This window comes from Pleurodeles waltl, chromosome 3_1 (genome assembly GCF_031143425.1).
Source record: "Pleurodeles waltl isolate 20211129_DDA chromosome 3_1, aPleWal1.hap1.20221129, whole genome shotgun sequence".
NCBI lineage: Eukaryota > Metazoa > Chordata > Amphibia > Caudata > Salamandridae > Pleurodeles > Pleurodeles waltl.
Genome location: NC_090440.1, coordinates 325,233,292 through 325,249,972, shown reverse-complemented (window position 1 = coordinate 325,249,972; position 16,681 = coordinate 325,233,292). Strand labels below are relative to the sequence as shown.

At 49.0% G+C, this 16,681-nt stretch overlaps 1 protein-coding gene across 2 annotated transcripts in view; it reads left to right on the top strand.

The window, feature by feature from the left end:
* Nucleotides 1–16,681, top strand: part of DMXL2 (Dmx like 2) — a 1,615,381-nt gene that overhangs the window by 1,357,141 nt on the left and 241,559 nt on the right. The window lies entirely within an intron of this gene.

Below are 16,681 nucleotides of genomic sequence, written 5' to 3'. Positions count from 1 at the left end.
TTTTGTGGGATATGTGGATGCAAAGAAGTGAAAGGTGGTGCAGAAGAGGACCATTTCTTGATGGGTGCTCTTATGCATCAAAATATGCTACGTTCTGGCTAAGAAGCAACCTCCTGAAGGTTTGCGTGCTCACTCCACCAGAGCTACTGCTGCTACCACAGCGCTAGCACGGGGCGTTTTAGTCCTGGACATCTGTCAGGCCGCGACGTGGGCATCTCTAAAAACGTTTACCAAACACTTCTGCCTGGGCAGTGAGGTCCAAAGAAACGGCTACTTTGGCCGCTCGGTCCTGCAGGACTTCTTGGTGTGACCTTGGTTCGCAGGCCACCACCGGGCATGGCATTGCTCGGGTATCTATTCAAAGGTAAGGAATCTGCAACTAGAAGTCTCTATCAGATGTACAAGTTAGTTACCTTCGGTAACAATATTTCTGGTAGAGCCATATTCTAGTTGCAGATTCCTTACTGACCCACCCATCCTCCACGCACTGCAAACTGATTTCTAGGGACAGGAACATCCCCTTAAGGGCCCTAGTTTTGGCACACCGCTCTGTGTTCTTCATGGCTCCGTACTACTGCCGTGGAAAGTTGTGAAAAGAAACTGACGTCAGCGCGCCAGGGTGGCGCTTATATACAACCGTGAAGATTAAACCAACGTCGCCCGTGGAGTCACCCAACTCCACCCGACGGCGCGCAGATGTACTGCTCGAAAAAAAAATCTCCGGATCCAGACTGACGTCTGGGGAAATTGAAAGGTAAGGAATCTATGGCGGTCATTACAACATTGGCGGTAAAAGCCGCTTACCGCCATGCAGAAGACCGCCAACACACTGCCGCGGAAATCCGCCACAGCTATTATGACCCACAGCACGGAATCCGCCAATATTCAGACACCCACACAAGTCCGCCACACCAAAGGTCAGTGATAAACTGGCGATACCAAAACCTCCACCGTCACGCCAACAGAAATACGCCCACACCATCACGACCCACGAATCCACACGGCGGTCTTTCAACGGCGGTATTCCATTGGCGGTACACACTGCTGTGCTCAAAATACACACACACATACAAAACACTGCCACATTGGACAAATCGAAATACACACACCTGATACACATAGACACACACCAATCCCACACACACAATACAATATAAAACACACACCCACAAACCCCTATGACCACAATTACTGTGAGAAGGCCAGAGAGAGACACCACCATCAACAATACTAGCATCCACAGGCACACAACACCATCACGCACATAACTTCTACGCACCTCACACTACACACCACTACATATCAGCACACTTACCACCCCACACACCACCCCACACATCATCTACACCACCCCATGGCACGGCAAAGACACCCCAGGTTCTCGGAGGGGGAGCTCAGGGTCATGGTGGAGGAAATCGTCCGGGTAGAGCCACAGCTATTCGGATCACAGGTGCAGCACACCTCCATTGCAAGGAAGATGGAGCTATGGTGAAGAATAGTGGACAGGGTCAACGCAGTGGGACAGCACCCAAGAAATCTGGAGGACATCAGGAAGAGGTGGAACGACCTACGGGGGAAGATGCATTCCGTGGTCTCAAGACACCACCTTGCGGTTCAACGGACTGGCGGAGGACCCCCACCGCCTCCCCCACAACTAACAATATGGGAGGAGCAGGTCTTGGCGATTCTGCATCCTGAGGGCCTCGCAGGAGTAGGTGGAGGAATGGACTCTGGTAAGTCAAATCTTAACTATTACATCCCTCACCCTACCTGCATGCCAGCACATACCCCCACCCTCACCCCCATCACTCTAACTCCTCACAAATGTCCCAACATCACAAACCACACATCCTAACACCTGCATGCAAAAACAAAGCATGGACACCCATCACTAAAGCATGGCCACTGCACATACCCATACACCTCCCTAAACCATCATCACACAAGGTCCCACACAGGAATGCAACCACTGGGGTACACGGTCACCCACCCATTGCACACCATGGCACACACAGATGTAATAAACATCCTTTTATACCCCTGCAGGACCCCTACCCAACGTCACCGGACAGGAGGGTCCACACATGTCCACACCACCAATAGAAGATGACCAGCCCGGCCCATCGGGGACCTCAGGACAGTTGGTTCCCCTGACACTGGCACAGGCCACCACAGAGCTTCCCCCATCTGGAAACACCAGCACAGCACCCACCCAGCGGGCCCATACCTCCGTCCCCAGGACACGTCAATCAGCTGTGTGTCCACCACTACAGGGAACCCAGGATAACCCACCACCCCAACAACAACAGGGACCTGGGGGCAGAGGTAGTGGGCACACGGTCCAGGGGATGGAGGCCTAGGAACACAGGGGAACTTGGGAGGGCTGCTGTGCGACAGGGGGAGGACAGGCCAAGGGAACCCACTCTCCACGGGCCCTCTCCAACATCATGGGAGCCAACCACCACTCCCAGGAGACGATGGCAACGGTACTGGCTAAATTTCAGGAGACCCAGCGCCTGTAGGAGGAACAGTATTTAGGCTTCAGGGAGGAACTCAGAGCCATCAATTCCACCCTGGGCACCATCGTAGGGGTGCTGAAGGAAGTACTTAACACCAGGAGGGACACTGTAGCACTACAAGGGGCCCCTGACACTAGCCTGGACGATGAACTGCCCACCACCTCCGCCGGCACTACTGGACAGGAGGCACTGCCACAAGACCACCACACCAGCACCCCACCCCCTGCAGAGGGAGAACCACCTCGCAAAAGGTCCCTGAGATCCAGGACATATAAAGAGAACGATGCTAAGACCCCCACCAAGAAATGAGACCACCCTGAATGTCATCCTTCTGTCCCACTATGTCACCCTGTCCATCCTTAAACTGCACCAGCTCCACCCCCTTTGCCCATTTGGGCAATGCACCTGTGAGACTAATAGACTGGACTCTGCCTTGGACATTCCTCCGCCATCACCCCTCACCAATTTGCTACCCCCTCCAATATTGAGCACTAAAATAAACACCCTTAAAGCACAAAACAATCTGGAGTCAGTCTGTGATTTCGGAATAATGTATTAGCAATTACTGTGGCAAAAAGCTCTTATTTGTAATGTCAACATACCTATGTCACACAGCTGTAGTCCATGAGGAATCAAAGTAGATGTCACACATTGGGACCCACATCTGTGAAATCGTAAGGGAAAGTGACAACTCAGTGACCGTACACTGGGTGAAAACAACAAACAGTAGAGAGGTAGTAGTGTTTAAGTACATGTAGTAGGCAGGTTTGTATTTTTACCTGTGGTTCACTGGAAATATTGCTGGATCACTGAGTCCCTGTTGTCCATGTCTTCTTCTTCTGCTTCCTCGTCTTCACTGTCCACAGGCTCCACAGCTGCAACAACACCGCCATCTGGACCATCCTCCTGCAGAAAAGGCACCTGTCGTCGCAAAGCCAAGATGTGAAGCATACAGCAGGCCACGATGATCTGGCGCACCTTCTTTGGTGAGTAGAATAGGGATCCACCTGTCATATGGAGGCCCCTGAACCTGGCCTTCAGGAGGCCGGAGGTCCGTTCGATCACCCTTCTTGTTCGCCCATTGGCCTCATTGTAGCGTTCCTCTGCCCTTGTCCTGGGATTCCTTACTGGGGTCAGTAGCCATGACAGGTTGGGGTAACCAGAGTCACCTGCAAATGGCGAGGGACAACTGTTAGACACACACTAACCTGTAGGCATATCCCCAGACACAGACAACCATTCCCACTGTCTTGCTTCCAGGTGCTCACCTAATAGCCACACACGATGCCTCTGGAGTTGACCCATCACATAAGGGATGCTGCTATTCCGCAGGATGTAGGCATCATGCACTGAGCCAGGGAACTTGGCATTCACATGGGAGATGTACTGGTCGGCCAAACATACAATCCGTACATTCATCGAATGATAATTCTTCTGATTTCTGTACACCTGTTCACTCCTGTGGGAGGGGGACCATAGCCACATGTGTCCCATCAATGGCACCTATGATGTTGGGGATATGTCCCGGGGCATAGAAATCACCTTTCACTGTAGGCAAATCCTCCACCTGAGGGAAAACGATGTAGCTCCGCATGTGTTTCAGCAGGGAAGACAACACTCTGGACAACACGTTGGAAAACATAGGCTGGGACATCCCTGATGCTATGGCCACTGTTGTTTGAAATTACCCACTTGCAAGGAAATGGAGCACTGACAGCACCTGCACTTGAGGGGGGATTCCTGTGGGATGGCGGATAGCTGACATTAGGTCTGGCTCCAGCTGGGTACACAGTTCCTGGATTGTGGCACGGTCAAACCTGTAGGTGATGATCACATGTCTTTCCTCCATTGTCGACAGGTCTTCCAACGGTCTGTACACCGGAGGATGCCGCCATCTCCTCACATGTCCCCGTGGTGCGGATGGTGCCTATGAAGGACAACAGCGAGCACAGAGTCAAACAACTCAGAGGTACGTACCCACAGCTTACACAGAACACCAATCATAATCCAAAAAGTGGCCTGCATGTGTGTTGAGTCTAGGCCTAGGTATGTGTGACGCAGTTAAAAATGAAGCCATGTGGGCCCCTGAAATGGCGGCTGCCTGACCTGTAAAGTGGGACAATTGGATGTGAGGTAACTGCGCTGGCGTTGTACACCGTCGCGGTAGGCGGTCGAAGACCGCGGCGCAATGCTGCATTGGTTAACATTGGACCCTATGGGTCCCAGGAGCCAATGACGATGTACGCTGGCGGTGATGGTAGGCACCGCCGTGCACGTGACAGCCATTTTCTATCTGTTCAATCACTCGATACCTGATCTTCGACAGGAGAGGACCTGCACTGCAAGTGCTGCTGTGACCTAGGCCTGGAAGAGACAATGGCTCGAGTGTCTGGGGAAAGGGCCCCTGCCTTCACATCGGAGGAGTTGGAGAAACTTGTGGAGGGGGTCCTCCCCCAGTACACGCTACTCTACGGTCCCGCAGACAAACAGGTAAGTACACTGGGCAAGGGTAGGGATGGGGGCCAATGACTGTGACGGTGCAGTTGGTAATACGTTTCTCTTCCCCCTGTACAAATCATGTAGGTCAGCGCCCACCAGAAAAAAGATATTTGGCGTGCCATCGCCAAGGAAGTCCGGACCCTGGGGGTCTACCACAGACGAAGCACCCACTGCCGGAGATGGGAGGACATTCGCCGCTGGAGCAAGACGACGGTGGAGTCTCAGCTGGGGATGGCCTCACAACGTGGGAGGGGTGCCCATCGCACCATGACCCCCCTGATGTTCAGTATCCTGGCAGTGGCGTACCCGGAGTTGGATGGGCGCTTGAGGGCATCACAGCAGTACACTCTCATCCTGCTGATTTAGCGCTCAGTGGAGGTGTCTGGGTGGGGGATGTGGGCTGTGGGTTTCCCTAGGCCAGGGCGAGTTTAGTAGGCAAGGTCCCTCCGTAAGGCAGGCCATGTGGCACCCCACCTCTGTAGAGTGCCAAGTACACCTAGTCATGCCCCTGTGTCATCCATGTGTGCAGATGTCATCCATAGCCTAGTAGGCCATTTCCCAGGAATTGAACAGTGGAGCCCAAGAGCGCTGCGTAGTGCAGGGGGCTTCTGTGTCTGTCGTGTCCGGTAGCGGTAATGCATGCACTCAACATGTCTTTCTTCTGTCTCCCCCCCCCCCTTTTTGTGGTCTCCCTGTTCTTGTGTGCATTAGCATCATCAGGCGGAGGAGCGGTGGCTCCGGAGCAGGAGGGAGCTGCATCCCACATGGCCCTGGAGGGCAAAACTACGGACTCGGAGTTCACCAGTGGGACGGAGGGCGAGGGGAGCTCCACGGCGGGGACAGGAGCTGACACCAGTGACACAGACTCGTCCTCTGATGGGAGCTCCCTTGTGGTGGCGGCAACATCTGTGCCCCCCGCATCTACAGGTACAGCCACCACCCCCCTACCAGCACCTCCCTCCCAACAGCCCCTCAGCCTTTGCCCCGTGCCCGCTCACCCAGGAGGGTGGGCATCACCTTCACCCCAGGCACCTCAGGCCCTGCCCTAGTCACCCCTGCTGCCCTCAGTGAGGAGGCCATTGACCTCCTCAGGTCCCTCACTGTTGGGCAGTCTACCATTTTGAATGCCATCCAGGGTGTAGAAAGGCAGTTGCAAAAAACAAATGCATTCCTGGAGGGCATTAATTCTGGTCAGGCGGCCCTTCAGCGAGCTTTTCAGACTCTGGCCTCAACACTGATATCAGCCATTGTCTCCGTCTGTAGCCTCCCCCTCCAACTTCCAGCTACTTTCCACAACGTAGCAATACATTCTGAGCCAATAGAGGATGATTTCCTGTTCAACACCTTGGCATCCACCCACGCTTCCTACCAGAGTCTGCCAATGCTCCCGGGTATGCTCAAACACGCAAAACAAGTATTCCAGGAGCCAGTTAAAGGAAGGGCTATCACACCTAGGGTGGAGAAGAAGTACAAGCCTCCCCCAACGGATCCTGTGTTCATAACACAACAACTTACACCGGACTCGGTGGTTGTAGGAGCTGCAAGAAAGAGAGCAAACTCTCAATCGTCAGGAGATGCACCACCGCCTGACAAAGAGAGTAAAAAGTTTGACGCAGCGGGTAAACGAGTGGCAGCACAGACAGCCAATCAATGGCGGATCGCTAATTCGCAAGCCCTACTTGCTCGCTACGACGGGGCACACTGGGAGGAGATGCAACACATTATACAACACTTGCCCAAAGAACACCAGAAACATTCCCAGCAGGTTGTGGAAGAAGGACAGGCAATATCTAACAACCAAATAAGGTCTGCACTAGACTCTGCAGACACGGCAGCACGAACGGTCAACACTGCAGTAACCATTCACAGGTATGCATGGTTAAGAAGCTCTGGATTCAATCCAGAAATCCAACAAGCAGTGTTGAACATGCCATTTAACCAAGAACAATTGTTTGGGCCGGAAGTGGATACAGCAATTGAAAAGTTGAAAAAAGACACGGACACGGCCAAAGCCATGGGCGCGCTCTACTCCCCACAAGTCAGAGGCACATTTAGGAAGCCACAATTCAGAGGAGGTTTTCAAATGCAAACACCAGAGCCTTCCACCTCTCAAACCAGACCCACCTATCAGGCACAATACCAAAGGGGAGGGTTTTGCGGGTCCTATAGAGGAGGACAATTCTCAAGAGGAAGGGGAAAGTTCCATACACCCAAAACAAGCCAGACCAAACAGTGACTTCAATGTCACAAAACCCCAACACTTATCACCAGTAGGGGGGAGACTGACTGCATACTATCAAAACTGGAGACACATTACCACAGACGCATGGGTCCTAGCCATTATCTAATATGGTTATTGCATAGAATTCACAAATTTCCCGCCAGATGTGCCACCAAGAGCACACAATCTCTCCAAACAACACTTAGACCTATTACAAATAGAAGTACAAGCACTATTACAAAAACAAGCAATAGAGCTAGTACCCAACCATCAGAAAGGAACAGGCGTCTACTCACTATATTTCCTAATTCCAAAAAAGGACAAAACGTTAAGACCTATCTTAGATCTCAGAACACTGAGGGGGTCATTCTGACCCCGGCCGGCGGCGGAAGCCGCCGGCCTGGCTGGGACCGCCAGAATACCGCTGCGCGGTCAAAAGACCGCTGCGGGTATTCTGGGTTTCCCGCTGGGCTGGCGGGCGGGCGACCGCCAGAAGGCCGCCCGCCAGCCCAGCGGGAAACACCCTTCCATGAGGATGCCGGCTCCGAATGGAGCCGGCGGAGTGGAAGGGGTGCTACGGGTGCAGTTGCACCCGTCGCGATTTTCAGTGTCTGCATGGCAGACACTGAAAATCTTGGTGGGGCCCTGTTACGGGTGCCCCTGCAGTGCCCATGCCATTGGCATGGGCACTGCAGGGGCCTCCAGGGGCCCCACGACACCCCATACCCCCATCCTGTGCCTGGCGGCCAAAACCGCCAGGAACAGGATGGCGGTATGGGGGTCGGAATCCCCATGGCGGCGCAGCAAGCTGCGTCGCCATGGAGGATTCCCCAGGGCAGCGGAAAACCGGCGGTACACCGCCGGTTTCCCGTTTCTGACCGCGGCTGTACTGCCGCGGTCAGAATGCCCAAGGGAGCACCGCCAGCCTGTTGGCGGTGCTCCCGCGGTCGTTGGCCCTGGCGGATTTTACCGCCAGGGTCAGAATGACCCTTCATCTAATCAGACCACTTCCACATGGTAACACTTCAAGACGTGGTTCCCTTACTAAAAAAGGAGGACTACATGTCAACATTGGATCTCAAGGATGCGTACTTTCACATACCCATCCATCCTTCTCACAGAAAATACTTAAGGTTTGTAATACACGGCGTACACTATCAATTCAAAGTGTTACCGTTCGGGATAACAGCAGCCCCAAGGGTATTCACAAAATGCCTAGTAATAGTAGCTGCTCACATAAGGAGACAGCACATGCACGTATTCCCATATTTAGACGACTGGCTAATAAAAACCAGCAATCAACAACAGTGTCTTCTTCACACGCAATATGTCATAGAAACTCTACACAAACTAGGGTTCTCTATAAATTACCAGAAATCACATCTGCAACCATGCCAAATACAACAATACTTGGGAGCAACACTCAACACACAAAGGGCAATTGCCATTCCAAGCCAATAAAGGGTCCAAGCATTCCAAAATATAACATCAAACATACAGGCAAACCAACACTACCCACTAAGGTTTGTAATGAAACTTCTAGGCATGATGTCTTCATGTATAGCCATTGTCCCAAATGCAAGATTACACATGCGGCCCTTACAACAGTGCCTAGCAAAACAGTGGACACAAGCACAGGGTCAACTTCAAGATCTAGTGTTGATAGACCGCCAAACACACTTCTCGCTTCAATGGTGGAACCCTATAAATTTAAACAAAGGGCGGCCATTCCAAGACCCAGTGCCTCAAGCTGTTATCACAACAGATGCTTCCATGATAGGGTGGGGAGCACACCTCAACAAGCACAGCATACAGGGTCAATGGGACAATCAACAAAAACAACTTCACATAAATCATTTGGAACTGCTAGCAGTGTTTCTAGCATTAAAAGCATTTCAACCACTGATAGCCCGCAAACACATTCTTGTCAAAACAGACAACATGACAACAATGTATTATCTCAACAAACAAGGGGGGACACACTCGTCACAACTGTGTCTCTTAGCACAAAAGATTTGGCATTGGGCAATTCACAATCACATTCGCCTGATACCACAATACATACCGGGCATTCAGAACCAGTTAGCCGACAATCTCAGTCGAGGTCACCAGCAAACTCACGAATAGGAAATTCATCCCCAGATCCTACAGGATCACTTCCTCCGCTGGGGAACACAAAACATAGACCTATTCGCAACAAAAGAAAACACAAAATGACAAAACTTCGCGTCCAGGTACCCACACCCTCAATCCAAGGGGAATGCACTGTGGATCAGTTGGTCAGGGATATTTGCTTACGCTTTTCCCCCTCTCCCACTCATTCCTTATATGCTCAACAAACTAAGTCAAAACAAACTCAAACTAATATTCATAGCACCAACCTGGGCTCACCAACCGTGGTACACAACACTGTTGGACTTATCAGTAGTACCTCACATCAAATTACCAAACATACCAGATCTGTTAACACAACACAAACAACAGATCAGACACCCCAATCCAGCATCGCTCAATCTAGCAATCTGGCTCCTGAAGTCTTAGAATTCAGACATTTAAACCTTACACAAGAGTGAATGGAGGTCATTAAACAAGCTAGAAAACCTACAAGACATTGTTACGCAAACAAATGGAAAAGATTTGTTTGCTACTGCCACACTAATCACTTTCAACCACTACATGCCTCCACAAAGGACATTGTAAGTTACTTTTTACACTTACAAAAGTCTAATCTAGCATTCTCTTCCATTAAAATACATCTCACTGCAATATCTGCCTATCTGCAGATTACACATATAACATCGCTTTTTAGAATCCCAGTCATTAAAGCTTTTATGGAGGGATTAAAAGAATCATACCCCCAAGGACACCACCAGTACCTTCGTGGAACCTTAACATTGTATTAACACGACTCATGGGACCACCATTCGAACCCATGCACTCTTGTGAAATACAATACTTAACTTGGAAAGTAGCCTTTCTAATAGCTATCACATCACTTAGAAGAGTAAGTGAGATACAAGCATTTACTATTCAAGAACAAATACATAAACATAAAGTGGTTCTCCGTACAAATCCAAATTTCTTACCAAAGGTCATATCACCATTCCACCTAAACCAAACAGTGGAACTCCCAGTCTTCTTTACGCAACCAGACTCAGTAGCCGAAAGAGCCTTGCATACGTTAGACATAAAAAGAGCACTAATGTCTTACATTGACAGAACAAAACATTTTCGTAAAACAACACAATTGTTTGTAGCCTTCCAAAAACCCCATGCAGGTAATCCTATATCCAAACAAGGCATCACCAGATGGATAGTTAAATCTATTCAAACTTGCTATATTAAAGCAAAAAGAGATTTACCTATTGCACCAAGAGCACATTCCACTACGAAGAAAGGCGCCACAATGGTTTTTCTTGGGAATATACCTATGACAGAAATGTGTAAGGCAGCCACCTGGTCTACGCCTCATACATTCACTAAGCATTACTGTGTAGATGTGTTAGCAACACAACAAGCCACAGTAGGAAAGGCTGTATTGAGAACATTATTTCAAACAACTTCAACTCCTACAGGCTAAATCACCGCTTTTTGGGGAGATTACTGCTTATTAGTCTATGCACAGCATGTGTATCTGCAGCTACACGTGCCATTGAACGGAAAATGTCACTTACCCAGTGTACATCTGTTCGTGGCATGAGACGCTGCAGATTCACATGCGCCCTCCCACCTCCCCGGAAGCCTGTAGCCGTTATTAGTTGAATTAAAATTGTAAATTTGTAAATAAATATTCTTTTGATACACACTATGTACATACATACCTACTCCATTGCATGGGCACATCTAGAATACTCACAAGAGTGGGGGGGAAAACAATCTAAGATGGAGTCGACGTCCATGCGCAATGGAGCCCAAAGGGAGGAGTCCCTCGGTCTCGTGACTCAAAAAGACTTCTTCGAAGAAAAACAACTTGTAACACTCCGAACCCAACACTAGATGGCAGGATAATGCACAGCATGTGAATCTGCAGCGTCTCATGCCACGAACAGATGTACACTGGGTAAGTGACATTTTCCATTTTTGCCTACTTGATTTTAATATATTACAATGGTTACACTCATTTCCTTCTGTATTTGCATTCTTCCGGGGGGGTTGGGGGATGTAACTATCATGTATTAATATGTATTAGTGTGTGTGTTGTAGTGGGTGAGGTGGGGGGTGGGGGTGTTGCATGTGTGTGTCCCTGTTTTTTCCCTCTCCCCTCCCCTGTGTCATAGGTGCAGTACTTACTGTGGTCTTCGCCGCCGGCGTTTGTGCTCCTGGTAGAGGAGCAGGAAGACTATCGCAGGGAGAATTTGGAGTTCTGGCTCCATGGTGTCCTAGTTCCTCATGGGATGTGTAGAGGTGATCGTTTTCCCTTCGGAATCCTGTTTCCGCCGTGTTTTTATCCACGGTGAATCCGCCCCGGAAAAGGTGGTGGATTGGCCTGTTGTGATACTGTGGGGACGGTACTTTGTCCTCCGCCTGTCTGTTGGCGGTGACCGCTGCGCTGTTTGTTTGTACCACCGTGGCGGTCGGAGTGTTAAAGTGGCTTTCTTTGTTGGCGGTTTCCGCCACGGTCGTAATTGCAATTTCTTTACCGCCGGCCTGTTTGTGGTCTTACCGCCGCTTTAACACCGACCGCCAGGGTTGTAATGACCACCTATGTCTCTGCCAGCTATATCACTACTGAAGGTAAGAAACTTGTACATTAAATCCAACCTCACCAATGAGCAGGACTTTCTATTACCATTCTGGTCATACTAAGTATGACCTGGTTACCCCTTTCAGATCAGAATCTACCACTCAAAAGGTATAGGAGGCCAGCCCTAATCGTAATCTATGAAAGGAGCAGGCCTCGCACTAGTTGAAAACAAATTTAGGAGTTTTCCACTACCAGGACATATAAAACACATATATACATGTTCTGCCTTTTACCTACATAGCACCCTGCCCAATGGGTTGCCTAGTGCCTTCCTTAGGGGTGATGTATATGTAGAAAAGGGGAGTATAAGGCTTGGTACGTACTTTAAAATGTCAAGTCGAACAGGCAGTGAAACTGCACACACAGGCCTTGCAATGGCAGCCCTGAGACATGGTTAAGGTGCTACTTATGTGATTGGCACAATCAGTGCTGCAAGCCCAGTAGTAGCCTTTAATTTACAGGCTCTGGGCACAAGTAGTGCACTTTACTAGGGACTTAAAAGTAAATTAAATATGCCAACTGGGTATGAGCTAATGTTGCCATGTTTTTAAGGAGAGAGCATGTGCACTTTAACACTGGTTATCAGTGATAACCTGTCCAGAGTCCTAAAGCCAGCAAAAATGAGTTCAGGAAAAAAAAGAAGAGGAGGAAGGCAAGCAGATTTGGGGTGACCCTTCAGAGAGGCCATTTCCAACATCAGGGATGCCATGTCTTTTTTGACGGACATGCCCTTAGATGGCTCATGTCTCTTCAGAGACAAAGCAGACTCAGTCTTGGAATGTTTTCAGGACAGTTGGGCTACGGCCTGGTCCTTTGGCTTACCTTCAGCCCTGCGCCACCCCGAGTCTGCTTTTCGCCTCTTTCTTGGCTACGTAAGTGGTTACCAGCTGCGCCAGTATCCATGCAGCTACCATGCCGTGCAATCTCAGCCCTTACGTGGCTGAGGGTGCAGTATCTACAGGCCTCGTGGATCAGAGAGGCAAAGGTCAGGTCAATCCACCACCCGCTCGCAGCTGCAGCCTCCAAACCCTCCTAATCTGCCCATCTACCATCATGGGCATCCAGTTGGCGGCAGGATACACTATCACCTTCTCCACTGCAGTCCATGACATCAGAGAGGTGGGTTTTGGAGATAGTCCAAAGAGGCTGCTCCCTTCCCTTTTTGACTACTCCTCCCCCCGCTACCATCTTACGACAGGCCTTATTGAAATTTCACCTGACCAACCTGCCTAAAGAGACCACTGGGTTGACCACATAGCAAACAATAGAACCAAACTCTGCCCTGCTCTGGTGGAGAGGTATTTATTCAAGATATTTTCTGGTTCAGAAATTTGTACGTTAGTTCTTTAGCATCTTTTTCTTCATCTCAGGCAAGGAGATTTGATGTCCATTGTGGCTGTATCAGATGTCTACTTCTACATTCCAGTAGTGAAGAGACAAAGAATGTAGTTGAGGTTTATAGTAGTAGCATCACACTATGCAGTCCTACCTTTTGGTCTGTACATTTTCCAAATGCCTGACAGTAATAGTAGCCCGCATTCGATGCTATGTGATATTAACATACCCCCACCTCGATGCATGGCTGGTAAAGGGCCACATCTTTCAAAACGTAGAACAGGACTTGCAAACAGCAAGTGCAAACTAGGATTTCAGACAAACATCAATAAATCAGTGACATTGCCCATCCAAGATCCATCTTACTTGGGGCAAGCCTAGACACAGTATAAGAAAAAGGCCCTCATTACAACCCTGGCGGTCGGTGGTAAAGTGGCGGTACGACCGCAAACAGGCCGGAATTTTTTTTAATTATTAACCGCTGCGGTCATCCGCCACTTCACCATTCCGACCGCCATGGCGGTGATGACCGCTGGGCTGGAGATTTCGGTCTCCAGCCCGGCGGCCGTCACTAGACCACCAACGGTATCAGGACCCTGCACACCGCCATGGATTTCGGGTGATTGGGAACCGCCATGAGATCCATGGCAGTAGGCACTATCAGTGCCAGAGAATTCCTTCCCTGGCACTGATAGGGGTCTCCCCCGCCACCCCCCACGAGTCCTCCCCCCACCCCCCTGCCACTCCCCAAAGGTGGCACAACCCCCCTCCCCACCCTCACCCCAACATGCACATATACACATATACCCCTACACGCACACACCCCCAACATGCACATACATGCACCCCTACACGCACACATACATCACGACAACACATACCCGCACACATACAAACAGACATGCACACCGACCGACCCGCACACATTTCCCATACACACAGCACCCCCGCACGCATACACGCACTCACACACCCCCTCTACACACTCACACGCATACCCCCATGCACTCACACAACACACATCACCCCTCTACCCCCTCCCCTAACGGACGATCAGCTTACCATGTCCGTTGGCCCTCCGGGAGGGGACGGGATCCATGGGGGCAGCTCCGCCACCAGCACACAGTCACCAGAACACCGCCACACCGAATCATGGGACGTGATTCTCTGGGCGGTGTTCTGTTGACGTGGCGGTGGAGGTTGAGCAGCCTCCACTTTCCCGCCGACCGCCAGTATGGCTGCTGGCGGCTTTCCGTACGGAAAAGGACGGAGGGCTGCCAGCGGTCATAATACGTGGCGCGGAAGACCACCACCATTGGCAGTCTTCAGCACAGCGGTACCTCGGCAGTCTTGCGAAAAGACCGCTGAGGTCGTAATGAGGGCCAAAGTGTTTATTTTGATGGCGAGAGTATCAGTCTCTGTGAACATCGATTATTTTTAAAGACACCCAACCTAACAGCTCATAAGGTATCCTCTTTACTGGCTTCTATGGCTTACCTGCCTTTCTGTTGTCCTGAAGGGAAGACTTCATGTGAGGCCCCTCCAACAAAACCTGGAAGGCCATTGGTCTCAGAAGGAGAACAATTGACGTTACAGATGTTTTTATCTTTATAGCAACAAAAAAATAATTCTATTGGAGGTTCAAGACAACCAGTCTGCTGCAAGGGAGTCCATGTAAGATCGCTATTTGTAACATATCTTTGGTCACGATATTAGTCTCTATCACATCAATTTCTTTGAGCTCAAAGCAGACCTGACTTTTGAGGCATTTCTATCATTTCTAGCAGCAGGCAGAGTTTTGGTCAAAGGAACAACACAATAATGCATTGACAAAGAAAATGAAGGGGTCACAAGATAGAGACCTCTACTGCTGGAAACTCAGAAGATCTGGTCGTTGGCCCCTTGCCAAATGCCCTTCAGTCAAGGCTGGCCATTTACTAGTAGCTTAAAACCAACCTCCTAAGCATGTAATCCACAAATAGGTTATGGACAGTGTTTTTCAGGATAGATTTGCTGAGTAGGATTTTCCAGCAATGATCTCTTTCAGAGCCTGGGTCCATGGTCAGTGTCCATTTTATGAACTGTTTAAGGGCACTTATATGTGCTGTTCCTCTGATTCCATTAATAGTGACAGTTGGTTTAAAACTCCAGAATTGACCTCTTTGCTCCAGAGTGCCCAGACAGTGGTGATTCCCAGATCGCTGTCAGCAATCACACAGGAGGTTGCTATTCAAACTGAACTTCATCACCCAGTTCAAATATTTCATCCAAACATAACATCCTTGAGTTTGGCAACATAGCTTTGGCGATAGGATAATGTGGTCACCTTCACCAGTCTTAAATTGATATTTTGAAGGAAATTTAAAAGACCAGCACTGAGAGGTTCATACTTATTCACAAGGAGCAGATTATGCTTTTGGTGCTACAGAAATGGTCACAATCCCATTTCCTGCTATGAGGTCTCTTTCCTTATTTATTTCATTTGGCTTAAGCAAAACTGCAGTTCTCATCCACGAAGGTCCAACTTGCCGCTATAAAATTTTACAGGTAAGCAAGCATCCTTTTTAGAACTGCCATCATAAAAAGATTTTAAGATGTGAGAAAATATATGCCTTCACCTGTTAAAGAGCTAATCTTGGTTTTTTTTGGAAATGTCAGGGTTCTCTTTGGAAATTATTCATTAGCTGATTAGACTTGGAAGATGGCTTTCCTAGTGCAAATTAACTTGGCTTTTAGGATTAGAGAATTTCAAGCGTTTCAGCATTAAAACACTACCTCGTGTTCCATTCTAAAAGCAGTGTCCGATTATCATATTCTCAGACATGTATAAAATAACCACCTGGATACTAATTACTGTGTTTTTGACATTTATGTCTTGATTCTGATAAAAGCAAAACTGGGTTTACTATATGTCAAGCTGCTCTTAAATATTTTTGGCTAATTCTAAATTAAGAGTTATTGTAATCTTTCACATCCTCCTTTTTTACCAAGTTTTTGTAAATCCGTTTAGTGGTTTGGCTGAAGGTCTGAATATAGTTTCCTACTGGAGCTAAAATGGAAAATCACATCCCATTTTGACTTCCTTTAACTTTTTCTCACCTTCTGCGAACTGCATGAAATTTGGGATACTGGACCTTAGTTGACTACGCTAGGCGAATGGCAGATTTTCTGAGAGCTGGGGGCTGTTAATGGTGATAGTTAAATCAAAAAAATAAATTTTGGATGGAAATTCATAACTAAACAGTCACAAAAACATGGCCCGAAGCTATATATATGTGCACATTTCATGGCAGTATTTTGCTATTTAGCTTATTTGGGTGCATAGTTTGGAAACATATCCATACGCAGCTAATATCACCATAT